This window comes from Erythrolamprus reginae, chromosome 3 (genome assembly GCF_031021105.1).
Source record: "Erythrolamprus reginae isolate rEryReg1 chromosome 3, rEryReg1.hap1, whole genome shotgun sequence".
Classification (NCBI taxonomy): Eukaryota; Metazoa; Chordata; class Lepidosauria; order Squamata; family Dipsadidae; genus Erythrolamprus; species Erythrolamprus reginae.
Window position 1 is genome coordinate 148104691 of NC_091952.1, and position 18414 is coordinate 148123104.

The 18414-nt window shown below is 39.2% G+C and overlaps 1 protein-coding gene across 2 annotated transcripts in view; it reads right to left on the minus strand.

Annotated features, from left to right (window-relative positions):
• The window catches only part of RALGAPA2 (Ral GTPase activating protein catalytic subunit alpha 2), a 205968-nt gene that overhangs the window by 62229 nt on the left and 125325 nt on the right, over nt 1–18414 (minus strand). The window lies entirely within an intron of this gene.

Genomic DNA, 18414 nt, shown 5'->3' on the forward strand with positions numbered 1-18414 from the left:
TTCATATTTTTGATAGAGATCTTTGCTAAACTTGACTGATATTACAGCACATAAATCAACCAATATTTACAGCGTTTGAAAATAATCTTTAATAGTCTCAACAAAGTTGCCTCTATGTATTTACTGCTTTTAAAACAAAATCATCATATCAGAAACAATGAATATAATTATATATTATGGTAAATACCCAATAAATATGAATTCTAAATTTTAAATCCCTGAGAAATCCAATGAGAAAAATGTAAAAATAGTTTCCTGTAACTGAAGACAGATCCTTCCCTCCTTAACTTTTCTATAAAGTGCCATAATAGAGGAATTTGAGATTTTTTATTTTTTATTTTTGCTGCTTTTGAAATGAAAGTAACCTTATTGTATGGCATATATTACAACACTTCTCTTACGGAATGTTTCCATTCTCAAAATGACAGGAAAATCTGCTGCCAACATGAGATCAATCTTTGGTCTTTGGCGGGGGTGGTTGTTCATAATATATGAAAATAACTTTTGGGATGGGATTGGTAATGAATTTAATGGACTAGGATATTTGGTGATTCCAAAAGTAGTGCTTCCAGCAGCCAATGAAATGTACAGATATTTTGATTTTTATTCAACATATTCTTTCTCTTTACATGTACGCATGCTTATATGAAAAGCGGAACCCAGGGACTTCCGGGTGGAGCTCGATCGTGCCGGAGGTGCGGAAGCCAAGCTCCGGCTCCGTGGCCTTCTTTCCACCCTGTAGGACGCCGCGTTGCATTGTGCCGACACCCAGAGGGGTCGGCCCAGGACAGGGGGTCTCCTGGACCCCCCGGACGGATCGCCGCGACCCCGGGCATTAGGGACAGCCCCGCAGCTACAGGAATGGAGAGCTGCAACCGGACGGCCGTCTGGGCGCAGCCATAGTGATCGCCGATAGCGGAAGTTTAAAGAAAGAACAGAAGTCTACAGACCAGCAGATCGGCAGATAAGGGAGACTCACAGCACTACACGGAATCTTTCGGATCGGATGAACTTTTTTCAGGAAAAAGAGGGGACTTTGAAGGCGAACACAAACAGAGGAAAATAAACAAACTGTAAGTGATATCCATACGCGGAGGAGAAACCTAGCCGGAACTACTTGCCTTTGTCAAACTCAATAGTATAATCCTTTTTCTTTTACAATTTTAAGATAGTGTGGTGCCCCTGTTTTCTATTTTCTCTCCTTTATTATTGTTTTTCCTTCAAAATTATATTTTTCCCTGATAATAAAAGACTGATTTGACAACTACCTGATTAGATGAAGTAAAAATGTCTAAATGAATTGGAAATACGACTATATGGATTAAACTGAAATTACCCTATCATAATGGAATTTTACTGAGATTATTGGAATCATAATTACCTGGAGTAAATTTTGGATGGCATATCTTATTTTTCTATTTTTATAATTTTTTCGATTCGATTTTTTCCCCTCCTTTCTATGGACTAAGTGGGACTATTTTCTTTTCTTTTAATATGAATTTGGAGGCGTAAGGATATTTTTTGTTCTTATTTTTTCTCTTCTCCTTTTTTTTTATACAATAAGAAGACATCTGTTTTAATTGGACATTAAATTGGACATTATATTGGACATTGGCTTGGAGCATTTCTTTTTTGGAGATTTTTACTAAAGTATAACTTATATCTGGCATTTTTGGACTCAATAGTTTCCTTTTTTTGGTCTCCTTTTTCCTTTTTGGATTTTTCCTTTAGATTTATTAGATTTTTTCTTTATACCTCCTTTTCTTAGTTAATTGATTATTATTACTGTACTGTCATTATTTTTCTTATATATATTCTTTCATATTTTTTAAATATATAAAATATTTTCTTTCCCTTTTTCCTTTTTTTTCCTTTTTAAAGAAACTCTTTCCAGTTGTTTTTTTTAATTGTTTTCTGTTTTTTAAAGAAACCCTTTTTATCTTTCTTCCTTTCCACTTGCTTCCTTCCTTCCTTCCTTCTTTTCTTTTTTCTCTCTCCCCTTTCTATCTTTTATCTTCAATTATTATTATTTTTTCCCTTTCAAAATCACATTTATATCTTTTCTCTCTTTCATTATTAAATAGCTATGTGCTAGAATATTGGTTTCTTCCCTTCCCCCACCTGATCCCCTTTTTAAGGAGTCTAGGAACTCACTGAAATATTTCTTTACCTTTCCCCCTCTCCTTTCTTTTTCTTTTCCATTTTCTTTTCTAATTAAACCAAACAATTAATTATAGCACTAATTGAATTGAATTGATACATTTAATTTCTTTTTTTCTTTTTTCTGTTTCATTTTCCTATTAAAAATATATAAGATTTAGATTAAAATAATTTTTAAAATAAAATAATAACAGTAACTTTGGATTATGAAAGGTTCCCACAGGGCACAGAGTGTGACTTCAGTGACTACAATAACAACGCGAAAACAACCAACTACTCCTGCCCCAACTTCTACACCCAGGGTCTCCCCAACTTCATCACCGTTACAACAAAGGACCATACCCACAATGTTGGCCAAAGAGAAAGAAAAAGACAAGCCTACGATGGACCCTAGTTTTCAGATTATCCAAGAAGCACTAGCAGACTTCAAGGCATTACAAACCCAGGCAAAAACTCAAAGCGACACAAACAAAGAAGAAATGAAAACTTATCTACAAGAACTGAGGCAAGAGATGAAGGAGATGAAAGACGAAATTAAAAAAGAAATTGCGGAACTTAAAACTGAATTAACTGAAGTAAAAGGGAATGTTGTCGAAATGGACGGAAATATAAAAGTCATGCAACAAAAGTTAGAAGACAGCGAAAAGAGAATACAAGTGACAGAAGATAAAATCCAAGATGTGGGACAGAGAGTAGAAGAATATGAAGACCGTAACTATGCAGCCCGCAGAGACTTTGATATAGCAATAACCAATTTAGAACTCCACTCCGCACTATATGGTTTGAGGTTCCAAAACATTGAAGAAGAAAAAGATGAAGACTTACCTTCAAAAATGGCAGAAGTTATGGGAGCTATTTTGCAGTTAGACCCAATAGAACTGGTAAAAGAAATTGACGAAGTCTACCGAGTCCAGACCGGCTATGTAAGGCGCCATAATTTACCGAGAGAAGTCCACATTAAGTTTACAAGAAGAATCGTCAAAGACGAGATACTGAGATTCACAAAAAACGAGTCCTTTCAACGCAATGGGAAAGAAATCACGATTCTGAAACAAGTTCCGAGGAGAGTCCGAGAGAGTAGAAGACAATATTATTTTCTTACAAGCATTCTAATTAGAAAGAACATTGTTTTCTGATGGCTGATACCAGAAGGTCTGACCCTAACATGGCAATCAACGAGAGTGAAAATAGAAAGTGTAGAACAAGCAAGATCTTTCCTAGCACGCAGTGGACTGGACAGCACTGCACAAATTCAGATTCAACCAAAGCGTAGCGACGATATGATGGGCGCCACAGGTGGTGGAGGGGAGGAAGCACTGGTGGTGAAGCAGAAACAACTACAGATCTCACAGGATTTAATTTTGGATACCCGACTCCGAGAACCAAAAGAAGCTAAAAGGTACTATAAATAAAGATGACACATGATCTGAAAATATTTTCAGTCAATGTAAATGGATTGAATAACCCAAGGAAGAGAAACCAAGTATTAACTAAACTTACGAAACAAAAAGCCCAGATAAACATTCTACAAGAAGTCCATATTAAAAAATCAAAAAGAAGTCTCCTTAAAAACTCAAAACTGGGAAAATTATACACTAGTTTGGCCAATCAAAAGAAAAGAGGTGTAGCAATGTATATTGATGAACTAATTGAATCAAAAGAAATATATAATGATGGGGATGGAAGGACTTTGATAGTACAATTAGATTTAGAAACAAGACCACTTACAATTGTCTCAATTTAGGCACCAAATGATAATCAAAAACAATTTTATAAAGATTTACATGAAAAAATTAATGAGTTATCAATTGAAAATATGATAATAATAGGAGACTTTACTGCAATCTCAGATGACCAAATGGATTATAATGGGAAAAGAAAAGAAAAAAAAGGTAATTTTACCGGCGTCATTTTGGAAAATGAGTTCAGAATTATCATTAAAAGACGTATGGCGAGAACAGCATTTAAAAGATAAACAGTATACTTTTTATTCCAACCCGCATAAGACATGGTCTAGAATTGATATGGCTTGGGCTCCTATTCATATAATGGAACAAATAAGTGAAATAGAAATAGAGACAAATACTTGGGCAGATCATAACCCTTTATCCATATATTGGAAAGGTAAAAGGAAAATAAAGAATTGGTCAATGAATAGAACTATAATAAAAGATCCAGAATATAAGAAATGGATAGAGAAGGAACTAGAGATTTTTTTAAAAATTAATAAAAATACCGATACCACTCCTCAAAATTTATGGGATACAACTAAAGCATATATACGCAAACTAACAATATCATTTATAGCAAAAAAAAATAAAGAAAAGAAAAAATATCAAGAAACATTAGTAGAAGAATTAAGAAAATTAGAAATTTTAATGCAAAAAGAGGACAAGGATGACAAATTAAAAAATCAGAGAGAACTAATAAGACATAAATTGAGATTAATAGAACAAGAACCAATTGTAGAAAAGATAAAGAGAGCAAAACAAGATTATTTTGAACACGTGAATAAACTTGGAAGATGGCTGGCATATAAACTAAGAAAAGAGAGAGAAAATAAAATTATAAAAAATTTGACAGATTCAAAAGATACAATAAAACATAGAATGGAAGATAAAAAGGAAATAGTACTGGAATTTTATAAACAATTATATAAGAAAGAAGAGATAAGTGAGGATTTATTTTTTAAATATCTGGAAAAAATAGAACTTCCAGTTCTAACCGAAACACAACAGCAAAGATTAAATAGACCTATTACAGATATGGAATTAAAACAATCTATAAAGAATCAAAAAAATAATAAAGCGACTGGTCCAGACGCAATACCAGCTGAATTTTATAAATTAGAACTAGAAATATTTTTTTCAAACATGCTTGAGATATATAATCAAATATTGACACTAGGTAAATTACCAAAAACCTGGTCAGAAACTTTAATAACCTTAATACACAAGGCTGATACCAAGAAGGAAAAAAATGAAAATTATAGACCTATTTCATTGTTGAATGTCGATTATAAAATTTTTATATCAATATTCGCCAATAGACTTAAAAGTATTATAAATAATATGATACATAGTGATCAAAATGGATTTTTACCAGGAAGACAAATTAAAAATAATTTAAGAATAATAGTTAATACTTTGGAATATTATGAGCAGCATCCTGAAAAGCAAATGGCATTTATATTTCTGGATGCCAAAAAAGCATTTGATAATGTGGACTGGAATTTTATGAAAATACAATTAAATAAGATGGAAGTAGGAACAATTTTTTTTAATATAATAGACGCTATATATTCTGAACAAACTGCTAAAATTATAATAAACAGTGAACAGACAGAAAAAGTAGTTATACAAAGAGGAGTAAGACAAGGTTGCCCAATATCACCATTGTTATTTATTTTAACTTTAGAAGCATTGTTGATAAAAATAAGAGCAAATAAGGAATTAAAAGGATTGAAGATTAGAAAAGAAACTTATAAAATACAAGCATTTGCCGACGACGTAGTGTTTGTTTTGGGGGACCCAATAGAATCTATTTTAAATTTAATAAAGGTGATTGAAGAATATGGGAAAGTTGCAGGATTGAAAATAAACAAGGAAAAGACGCAGATATTAACAAAAAATATGACTGAAATACAGAGAAAATATTTAGGAGATCTATCCAACATGAAGATCATGAAAAAAGTGAAATATTTAGGGATATGGATGACTTCCAAAGCCGTATCCTTAAAAAATGATAATTATCTAAAATTATTAAGTCAGATTAAAAAAGATTTAGAAATATGGGGTAATCTACAATTATCACTTGTAGGGAGAATCTCCACAGTTAAAATGAATATCCTCCCAAAAATATTGTTTCTTTTCCAAGTGATCCCAATAAATCTAGGAACGAAATTCTTTGCCGAATTGAACAAGATAATAAGAAAATTCATTTGGCAAGGTAAAAAAATCAAGAATAAAACAAAATTCATTAGAAGATCGTAAGGAAAGAAGAGGCCTAGGTCTCCCAAATTGGAAACTATATTATCATGCCACGGCCCTGACATGGATAAAAGAATGGCTGACATTAGAAAATCAAAGATTGCTTAATCTAGAAGGGCACGACTTGATGGTCGGTTGGCACGCATTTGTATGGTACGATAAATTAAAAACTCACTCATATTTTAAAAATAATGTTATCAGAAAAGCATTGATAGAAGTGTGTAATGAAATAAAGAAAAATCACTTTTTAGTAATGCCAGAATGGGTTTCACCCTTTGAAGCCATTGTACACCCGAATCTTAAAGGAAAAGGTAAGATTTGGAAATATAGTGACTTGTTAGATAATCAACTAAAATTAAGAACAAAACAAGAGTTATACGAGTTAGGTATAGATTTAGATTGGTGGCATTATATGCAGATTAATTCTAGATATCAAATAGACGTAAAGACTTATATTTTTAAAAAAGAAAACAATGTATTGAGCAAATTATTATTCCAAAACCAAACAAAGACAATTGGAAATGTTTATAAATATTTACTAAACCGTAGAACGATTGGTTGGATATTGAAAGATAATATGATCAGTTGGTGCAAAAATTTTGGTAAAGAGATCAATTTAGATACTTGGGAAAAGATATGGATGTATAATTGGAAAATAACAAAATCAATCTCTTTTAAAGAAAACCAAATTAAGATGTTTTATAGATGGCACCTCCCACCATATAGAATTTCTAAAATGTTTCCATCTGTATCGCCTATTTGTTGGAAATGCAAAAAAGAAGTTGGCACATATTACCATGCATGGTGGACCTGTTCTGAGACAAAAATATTTTGGAATAAAGTAGAGAATTGGATAAATGAAATAACAAAGGAGAAGATTAAAAAATCTCCTGAATTCTTCTTATTGGGTATTTCAAATATAAAGTATAAAAAAGAAATTTATTATTTAATAATACATATATTGGCGGCGGCATGAATAGTATTCGCACAAAAATGGAAAGAAAAGACGATACCGAAAGACACTGAGGTATTCAAAAAAAATTATAGAATGTGCAGAATTAGACATGATGACTAAACGTTTGAACAATCAAACCGAAACAGAATTTTACAAAATTTGGGATAAAGTATATGATTGGTGGAATGTTAAAAACAGTACTAAAAATTAAATATACAAGAATAAATGATTATTCAAAAAATCATAAGATAGAATTAAATAGTTTATATTATAACTAACTTAGAAGTGCTTATGTCATCTTCTTTTTGTATTACTAATAATTTGTTTATTGCTCTTTAGATATAGATATATATATACAAGTATATCATTTTTTAAAACATAAAGAAATTTAATCAATAATTTTAATCTTAAAAACATAGAATTAAATTTAATGATAATGTAATTTGCAAGTGTGGTATTTCTGCATAGATCTGGTAATAGTTAGAGTTTTTTATATTCTGTATTAGTTAGACTTCTACGATAAGCGGAGCAATGGTAGCTCCTTAAATGTTCAATGTTGTATGTCTTTGTTTGTCCTTTTTTGAAAATAATAAAAAATATTTTAAAAAAAGAAAAGCGGAACCCAAAACCTGTGGTGAGAGATCACCTGAGGGCTACAAGCAGATGATAATGGTATCAAAACTGCCCTTTAAGTTCTGGGGATGAAGTCACAAATATTAAAATAACTATGAGATTTCATTTTGACAACCTGTCAGATAAAATTGATCATATTAAATAAAACAATATTTTAGTCTATTAAAACATATATGGAAAGCAAAAAGAAGGTCCGATAGATTTTCAAAATTCTTGTGATTGTAAAGCAATATTATCCTAATTCACATTTTAGCTTATTTTGTAATTATGGAGCAAAATGAAGTAGTGATATAGCTCAATTAAAATACAGTTAAGTTTAAACAAACCATTTCAGTTCAGAGACCCCATCTTTGATAGTAAGCAACATAGTTTAAAAGCTTGTGAATGAGAAAATTATTGTACCAAATGGCTGAGCATTAATCTCTGATGTCTAGCTTCAATATAACAAGGCATCTGTGTCCCAGGGACCTCTCAGTGTGTCCCTGGCGGTATGCACGCTGTATGAGTCTCTATGGCATTCTTTGTCTGCTTTTACAGGCAGCTTTCCCCCTCATTGTTTAGAATATCTTAATGCATCTGTGATGGGTGCTATGCATTCATACTAAAAGACTTACTATTATTTTCTCTCAGAGGCTTTGTTGAGCAAAAGACTGAATCATAGTTCCCAATAATTACATTGGTTAATTAAACAGACAAAAAAGTTTGTCAATCATTGCATGGTTACCAAGCAGGAAGATAAAAGTGAAAACAATAAAACTGTAGCAATTACAAAAGTAACAGCTATCGCATCAGAGATTCTCATATCATGAAGCTATTAATACAAAATTGGTAAATGTTAACATTACTCCAGGTGTCTCTACTTGGATGCAAACAAAAAGGCTAACATTATGAATGTAAAAGGCCAAACGTTACCATGGATCCTGAAACCTGAAAAAGAAGTGACAGCTTTTTCATTTGATTAGAAAACTCAATTTAAATACCAAGAATTATAATCAACCAGTTATTTATCTCTAAAAGACACTTTCATTCATTCCATGGTCAGTAGCTGATTGACCAAAGGTCAGTTACATTTGTCCCTGAAATGTGTTAAATAGTTGATTATATCATTATAATTATATTTTTAATGGACAATAAATTCTATTTTGCATTTTTAATGCATAATGCATAACTTAAACAAGCTTCATCCTATCATATATTTGTCAATATATTAACTTAAATGTTGCTTTAAGAAAGCTGTTTAGAAATTGAATAACAGCAACCACTTACAAGCATCACAAAAGACATAGTGTTAGAGGGGGAGAATATAATACTGAAATATTCTTTTCCAAATAGTTCCTTCCAAGAGTGAGAAATCCCAATGTTGGAATATTAATATTGAGGGGTCCTTGATGCTCTCTGAGCATGATTGTTTTCTTGCAGACATTTCATTACCCAAATTAGATAACATCATCAGATTTTGAAATGTCTACAAGAAAACAATCAAGCTTAGAGAGCAGTCAGGACCCCTCATTTCAATTCTCAGCTACAAATATTCTCCTTTACTGACATTGATAAAATATTGGAATGAGATGGGAAAGAAGAAATTAGATTCCGAGGATCTAAACCTCTCACAACCCTATAAAATAGCCTTCACTGCCTTATACATCATCTTTTTGCAATTATAAATGTGATGAAAAAATAACTTACAACCACTGACAACCTATAAAGAAAAGCTGAAGGAAGATTGCAAGTCTAGTTGCAGTTCACTTAGCCAACTAATTACTTAATGGCCAAGTTGCCAGTCTCAAATGTGGTCAATAAATGAGGACTAGTTATATCAAATTACAGTACTGGTTTACTAGAGAGATAAGTTCCAATAAAAGAGGCAGGGCAAGCTATTATGTATAGGGGGCAAAACCTACACCAACGTGCATTGATGATTTATCTAATTGAGTAATGGATACTGAAACCAAGCTCAGAAAGCACCTAGGTAAGCTGTTACACTGACTGAAATCTCCTGAAACCTTTTCAGAAAGAGGTCATCAACAAAACTTTCAGCAGATTAAAACTGAAATTCGATTCTTCTGATTAAAGCAGTGTTCTCTCTCTTCTCTTTTTCAGTGCTAGACTTTTTATTGGTCAAAGCCAATCTTTTTAATCAAGTTATACACCTGAATTTTAATAACACAAGAATGGCTCTGGAAACCCCCTGCTTGAAAGCAGGGCAAGAAGTTCATCTTAAAAACCCACATGACACATTGATAAACTTTAATATTAATAAATTTAATCTAAAAGTGTTAGGTAAATACATTTCAGATGAAAGATATTTAATTACAGAGTGCCAAAACAGATGCTTGATTTCAGCAAACTTCAATACGTCAGATATTACTATTCATTCTGATGCAAATTTCTAACTGCAAAATGTCTTTTAATTCTCTACACATCGTCTGCTTCTGAATCTGAACTCCTTTTCTTTTTTCTCTCTGACTGCTTCAGTGCCTCAGGGTAACCCAGAAGGCTGACTCAGTAGGCCATTCTGACATCATCTTAGAATGAATTTATTAAGCAGCTGAACATTTTCTCCACACCAAACAGTGCCACAGGGTGACATTAATAAACACAAACTGAAAAATCTGCGTAAACTGTGAAAAATTACAGCAGCTGAACAGGTGAAAATTAGATTCATCAATTTTGCTACTGGATATGATTGAAGGCACTAAAGAGTAGAGAAGGGAAAATAAAAGCACATGATCATTTTTGCTTATTGTCGTTTGATATGAATTCTTATATCAGATCTTTCGAAGAACATAAGCAGACATTTTGAGATTATATAACTATGTGTTACTCAATTAAAAATAAAACTAAATAAAAGTGCAGGTTATTCCCTGAATGTTATCCTCAAATTATATAATGTTCTTCATTTTTTATTCTTTTTTAATTGCAAGTTAATATAAAAAGAAACACAGAATTAAAAGGAAAATAAAAAGCAAAGGCAACTCTCTCCCCAAAAGGAAAAAAAATAAAGAAAATAAAAAGAAAACATCTTGAATTTATTTTAGTGCGAAGGGCTTTTTTTCAAAATCTTTTGATTAGAATTAATAACTAACTGGGTGATGGTATGCTATGTAAATTTGCTTACTGCCAACACATTGTAGAAAGGGTCAATTTAATGCACTTTAATGCCACATTTAGGTTATTTTCATGATTTTAAAGACTTAATGAATCAATTAAAAACAACACTATGTTACAAAGAGTTCGAATGGGATACATTAGATTTAAATCCAATGCTGTCAGTTTTTTTCAAGATTTCCAAAATAACCTGTCATAATTGATATACAGTGATCCCTCGAGTTTCGCGATCTCGATCTTTGCGAAACGCTATATCGCGATTTTTCCACCCGATGACGTCACTCCCTTCCTTTCTCATCTTTCTTTCTCTCTCTCTTTCTCTATCTTGCTTCTTCCTCTCTCACACTCTCTTCCTCCCTCTCTCATCTCTTTCTTTCCTTCTCTCTCTTTCTCTATCTCTCCCCCTCTTGCTCTCGAGCGGCGGGCGGCACCCAGGGAAGGTTCCTTCGGCCACCCAGCAGCTGACCTGCTCGGCAGCGCAGTAGCAGCGAGGAGCCGAAGATGGAGTTTCCCCTTTGCGTGGGCAACGGGGAAACCCCATCTTTGGCTCCTCGCTGCTACTGCGCTTCCGAGCAGATCAGCTGCTGGGCGGCCGAAGGAACCTTCCCTGGGTCTTCAACTCCTAGAATTCCCCGCCGCCCACGCAAAGGGGAAACCCCGATCGTGCATCGAGCAGCGGGCAGGCGAGCGGCGGGCGGGCAGCGGACAAGCGGCGGCCGGAAAAGCGGCGGCCGGAAAAGCGGCGGGCAGGCAGGCGGCTCCTCAGCTGCTGGGCGGCGGAAGGAACCTTCCCTGGGTCTTCCCAGGTGCGGAAGTAAAAACACCATCTGCGCATGCGCGGCCATGGAAAAAAGGGCGCGCATGCGCAGATGGTGTTTTTACTTCCGCACCACTATATTGCGAAAAATCGAGTATCGCGAGGGGTCTTGGAACGTAACCCTCGCGATACTCGAGGGATCACTGTACAGTGATCTCTCGATTATCGCGAGGGTTCCGTTCCAAGACCCCTCGCGATAATCGATTTTTCGCGATGTAGGGTTGTGGAAGTAAAAACACCATCTGCGCATGCGCGCCCTTTTTTTCATGGCCGCGCATGCGCAGATGGTGGAGTTTGCGTGGGCGGCGGAAAAGACCCAGGGAAGGTTCCTTCGGCCGCCCAGCAGCTGATCTTCTCGGTAGCGCAGCAGCAGCGAGGAGCCGAATCGGGGTTTCCCCTTTGCGTGGGCGGTGGGGAAACCCCGATCTTCGTCTGCTCGCTGCTGCTGCGGCCGCTCAGCAGCTGATCTGCTCGGTAGCGCAGCAGCAGCGAGCAGACGAAGATTGGGGTTTCCCCGCCGCCCACGCAAAGGGGAAACCCCGATTCGGCTCCTCGCTGCTGCTGCGCTACCGAGCAGATCAGCTGCTGGGCGGCCGCAGCAGCAGCGAGCAGACGAAGATCGGGGTTTCCCCGCTGCCCACGCAAAGGGGAAACCCCGATTCGGCTCCTCGCTGCTGCTGCGCTACCGAGAAGATCAGCTGCTGGGCGGCCGAACGCTGATGCCCCCGCTCGCCCGCCCGCCAGCAAGAGGGGGAGAGATAGAGAAAGAGAGAGAAGGAAAGAAAGAGATGAGAGAGGGAGGAAGAGAGTGTGAGAGAGGAAGAAGCAAGATAGAGAAAGAGAGAGAGAAAGAAAGATGAGAAAGGAAGGAAGAGAGTGACGTCATCGGGTGGAAAAATTGCGATATAGCGTTTCGCGAAGATTGAGATCGCGAAACTCGAGGGATCACTGTATTGGTAATGACCTTTAAAGCCCTACATGGCATCAGACCAGAATACCTCCGGGACCGTCTTCTGCCGCACGAATCCCAGCGGCCGATTAGATCCCACAGAGTTGGCCTTCTCCGGGTCCCGTCAACTAAACAATGTTGTCTGGCGGGCCCCAGGGGAAGAGCCTTCTCTGTGGCGGCCCCGGCCCTCTGGAATCAACTCCCCCCAGAGATCAGAACTGCCCCCGCCCTCCTTGTCTTTTGCAAACTACTTAAGACCCACCTATATTGCCAGGAATGGGGGAATTGAGACATCTCCCCCAGGCTTTTTATAAGTTTATGTATGGAATGCGTGTGTTGCATGGTTTTTAAATGAGAGGTTTTTAGATGCTTTTTTAATATTAGATTTGCTTACATTGTCACACTGTTTTGTTATTGTTGTGAGCTGCCCTGAGTCTTCAGAGAGGGGCGACATACAAATCTAATAAATAATAATAATAATAATAATAATAATAATAATAATAATTATATGGATTTATAAAATACTGAAGAGTCTCTTAATTTTAAAAGAACTAGATGTGGATAATTCTTCAAAATATGTTAATGGTTGTAAGTTATGAGTTTTAGCAAGATTAAAATTGAATTCTAGAACTTGAATCATCTGAAATAAAGTTGAAACATCATTAATCCTTTTGCACAACAGATTTAACAATATGAATTTTCATAAATAATTAAACATTTAATTTCATTTAACTCAGTTCTTTGTATTAAATACACCTGCCTTTGTAAGAAAATGATAAAGAAACAGGAACAGAAATCAGGAAAGTCTTCATTTTTCAGTTGTCAAAGTTTTTTTAAAAATGTCTTTATTATATTTTTTCTTTCTACATATCACAATAATTTCTTAAGCAAATCTACAGCCGTTTATATACATTACTTTTATGTAATACATTTTACATATTATCTTACAATATTTTCTTCATACAGTTTCTCTTCGTCCTTCTGTCAACAATCCAATGATATCACCTTTCCCATATTTCATTAATAATCTGAATCTTTTTGTTCTTTAAGTCCTAATGTTATTTTGTCCATCTCTGCACCCTTAAATACTTTTTAATTATAAAGCTCTCAGTGGGTGTGTTTGAATTTCTCCAACATTGCACATAAGCAAACCTGGCTCCAGTTATGATATGTAAAATCAGGTAATTAGAATTTTTGTCACATTGTCCTTTGAATATCCCCAACAAAAAGATTTCTTGAGTGAATTCTATTTGTATTTTCAACAAAATAGATTTGAATTTGGGTATATCTTCATTAGTCTTGAAGGGGCCAAATGCCAGTGATAGAACATCTTATAATGATTTTCTTTATAAGATACTGATTTTGTTATTTTATAATTTCTATTCCAAATTTGCTTCCTATCAGCCAAATGTATATTATGTCCTACATTTTTGGCCCATGCTATCATTGCCTCTTTTACAATATCTTCGGCTCTGTCAAATTGTAATAGATAGTTGTATATTTTTGTAATCATTTTTTCTTCTGGGCCCTATCAGAAGTCTAACCAATTGTTGCGTTTCTATCTCAATTCCAAATTCATCACTTCTTTCTTATATCTTGATTGGAGTTGGAAGTATGGCCACCAGTCTACAATTGTGCCCTGTTCTTCCAGCTCCTCCTACTTTATAATTTCCCAAATCCATCTAAAATATCCTTATATTTAACCATTTTACACATGTGTTTGGATGGATCATTGCCTCCATAGTGGACAGCCAGTTGGAGAATTTTAAATAATGTGTTTTTGTCTCTTGCCATATTTGCATCGATGAGTCTCTTATCATATGTCTATGGAAGTATTTTTGTGATTTATTCTCTTTGTCTGACAGAAATGCATGCCATCCTTTTTGTAAGTTGTCGCCTCCCAATATTGTGAGGGGCAATATGGTGGCTTTCTTAACATGACAGGACGCTTCCATGCTGAATTAAAGAGGGCACCCTTCACTTCAGCAGGCAGCTACTTTCCACCACGCTGTCACTCGGGATGCCGGTCCTCCAAACTTTCCGGTCCTCAAAAAGTTTTTCAAATGCAAAGAAAAGCAGAGTCAAAGGACAGAGGTCATCCATCTCCTTCTGTAATACTCAATGTCCCCACTGGAAGGCTCAGATGTTGAAGTTTTAACTAGCAATTTGAAATGATTGCCTAAAAGCAGTAGTTTTCTTTATTACTAAAAGATTGGTGAATATTTTTATTTCATCACATCTTTGAGGTTTTAACCATGAATGCCATGGCTTTTTATTGTTTATTTCAATTTATTTTTATACATAAAAACATTTTTTTGTTTATGTATATATATACATATATTTGTAGTGTGTTTAAACTGCTGGAGTTTAAATTATACTGCTAATACACACAGCAGTATTGAAGGACAATAGAAGGAAGATAAGATCATAATATAAAATGCAGATGGCACAAGTAAGCGATAAATGGTATAGTTCTTATTCTCCAAATACTGCTGGAACAGTTCAGTCTTTAAAAACTTCTAGAAAGCCAGTAATGAAGGCATAGTTCTAACTTGGGGGGGGGGACTCATTGTACAGGGCCACAACTGAAAAACACTGATGTCTCCTCTCTCCCCTTTATTTACCAAATGGATTGGGGGTCATAAGCCATTCTGAAGAGGTATATGCATTTTAAATGGTCTGCTTCTTTACAGAGAAGATAGCCTGTAAGCATCTAAGTGTCAAGGGAGGAAGGCAAACAGATGGATAACAGATTCCCACAAGGAAACTCAATGTAGAAGCCAGCGGAAAGACACAATTTGCTCCTATTTTTACTGCTTTTCTGTCTGCCCTTGGTTATTCTGTTTCTCTGTTTAGGTAAGGAAATACCCGTGAAACAATGATCAATCAAGTCTTGGATTGTCTAGGTTTTTTAAAATAACAAATCATAGATACAGTATTTCGCTTCCTCTCTTAAACCAGCTCCTGCTATGTCCATAGTTCTATTAATTTGGGACCATTGGTTTGATTGCCCTGTGTTTTCTGTAAAAGATATGCCAGAAACTTTCATCTTAAGCTCCTGTTTCTGCTATCCGTAACTACAAGGGAATTAGCTATACAGCCTGATCTCTATTTTCATCAATTATACCTGGTCCTCTACAGCCATAGTAATGATAGCATCCTTTCACCTCACCTTAGCTGATGATTCCTTTACTGAAATCATTCCACATATCTCCATTCTATGGTTTGTATTTTAATTTATCAATTTATCTCCACCTTCCAGGTTATCTTCAGCATACAGTAGAACCTCGACATACGAGCTGCTCTACTTACGAGGATTCCGAGATACGAGCTGGGAGGGGAGAGACATTTTTGCTCGACTCCCGAGCTCACATTCGGGATACGAGCGTTCCCCCCAGCGCTGCTTCGGAAGGCGCGATGGGAAGAAGGAAAGCGGCACGGTGGGCGGCCAGCGGCAGGGGGCGAGAGGTGCCTCTTCGATGTGCGCGGACCCCCCCCCAGCAGAAGCCAAGGAGCCCCAGAGTGGGGCGGCAGGGGAGGCGACCGCCTCTCCGCTCGCCAAGTGCCACTCACCAAGTGCCTCTTCGCGTGCTCGATCTGCCGGAGAGCCTTCTGCTGGTAGCCGCCCGCCCTCTTTCGCCCAGCGTCGCTTCGGAAGCCGCCGAACGCCGTCAGAGGGGCGCAATGCTTTAGGAAGGCAAGCAGCAAAGCGCCTCGCCGCTCACCAAGAGCCCCATCCCGGGAGGAGCGGCCTGAGGGGTCCGGTGCGGCGCTGCCTCCTCCCGCGCCCCGCCCCCGCTCGGGAAGAAGGAAAGCGGCACGGGGGCTTGGCTTCTGCTGGGGGGGGCGGCGGCGGCCGGGTCCGGGTCCCGCCGAGCGGGGGCGGGAGGAGGCAGCGCCGCACCGGACCCCTCAGGCCGCTCCGCCCGGGTCGAGCCCCATCCCGGGCGGAGCGGCCTGAGGGGCCCGGTGTGGCGCTGCCTCCTCCCGCGCCCCGCCCCTGCTCGGGAAGAAGGAAAGCGGCACGGGGGCTTGGCTTCTGCTGGGGGGGGCGGCGGCCGGGTCTGGCTCCCGCCGAGCGGGGGCGGGAGGAGGCAGCGCCGCACCGGACCCCTCAGGCCGCTCCGCCCGGGTCGAGCCCCATCCCGGGCGGAGCGGCCTGAGGGGTCCGGTGCGGCGCTGCCTCCTCCCGCGCCCCGCCCCTGCTCAGGAAGAAGGGAAGAAGGAAAGCGGCATGGGGGCTTGGCTTCTGCTGGGGGTGGGGGGGTCCGCGCACATCGAAGAGGCACCTCTCGCCTTCTGCCGCCTGCCGTGCCGCTTTCCTTCTTCCCGTCGCGCCTTCCAAAACAGCGCTGGGCGAAAGAGAGCGGGCGGCCAGCGGCAGAAGGCGAGAGATGCCTCTTTGTGCGCTCGATCTCGGGGGTTGGGGGCGAGCTTGCCACCAGGCTCGGCTGGGGGGGGGCTTGGCTTCTGCTGGGGGGCAGCGGCCGGGTCCGGCTCCCGCCGCTGATGCACCCCTCTGACGGCGTTCGGCGGCTTCCCTTTCGCCCAGCGCTGCTTTGGAAGGCGCAACGTGAAGAAGGAAAGCGGCACGGGGGCTTGGCTTCTGCTGGGGGGGGCGGCGGCCGGGGGCGGCGGCCGGGTCCGGCTCCCGCCGAGCGGGGGCAGGAGGAGGCAGCGCCGCACCGGACCCTTCAGGCCGCTCCGCTTGGAAGCTGGAAGGGGGGCGGAATATGGGAGGAGAGAGGCAGCCTCCACGCTTTCCTTTCAGAGGAAGAGCTAAGTGGCCAAAGACGTTCCGCCGCCCCCCCGCTTCCAAGCCGCATTCGCCTTCCTCAGCCTCCGCCCGGCTGTCATTTTGTAGAGAAGCGGGAAGCGGAGGAAGAGCTGGACGCTGGCGGAGGAAGGCGCCACACGATTTAGCGGCGAAGTAAGGTGAAGGGTTGGAAAGCTGAAACCGCCCGGTTTCAGCTCCCCAATCCTCCACGTTACTTCGCTCCTGTCCTGGCTAAATCGTGTGGCAGCAAACATGCTTTGGGAGTTTGGCTGGGGGGGAGGGAGTTAGGAAGGTGCTACTTCTCCCCCCCAGCCAAACCCCCAAAGCATGTTTGCTCCCACGGGGAAGGGAAAAGGCGGCGGCTTAAGCCCTTCCCTGTGCTTCGGAAGCCGCTGACGCGCCCCTCTGACGGCGTTCGGTGGTTTCCGAAGCACAGGGAAGGGCAGTGAAAAGGCGCGATGCTTTTCCGGGCAGCCGGCTTGCTGGCCGGAGAAGCGAGCGATCCGGGGTCCAGGAGGGGGAGAGAAAGAGAAAGAGAGAGGGGGGAGAGAGAGAAAGAGAGGGATAGAAAGAGAGAGAGAGTCAGAGATGCTCAGTGAGCCTTTCTTTGAAGTTGCCTTTCTTTCTTTCTTTCTTTCTTTCTTGCTCTTTTTCTTTCTCTCTTTTACCTTCCTCTATTTCTTCTTTTCTTTCTCCTTCCCACCTTCTTCCCTCCCTCCCTCCCTTCACTCATTCCTCTCTTACTCTGCCCTTTCATAAGTTTCCTTGCTTCCTTCCTCTGTTCCTGTCCCTTCCCCCTTTCTTTCTTTCTTTCTTGCTCTTTTTCTTTCTCTCTTTTACCTTCCCTTCCTCTATTTCTTCTTTTCTTTCTCCTTCCCACTTTCTTCCCTCCCTCCCTCCCTTCACTCATTCCTCTCTTACTCTCCCCTTTCATAAGTTTCCTTGCTTCCTTCCTCTGTTCCTGTCCCTTCCCCCTTTCTTTCTTTCTTTCTTGCTCTTTTTCTTTCTCTCTTTTACCTTCCCTTC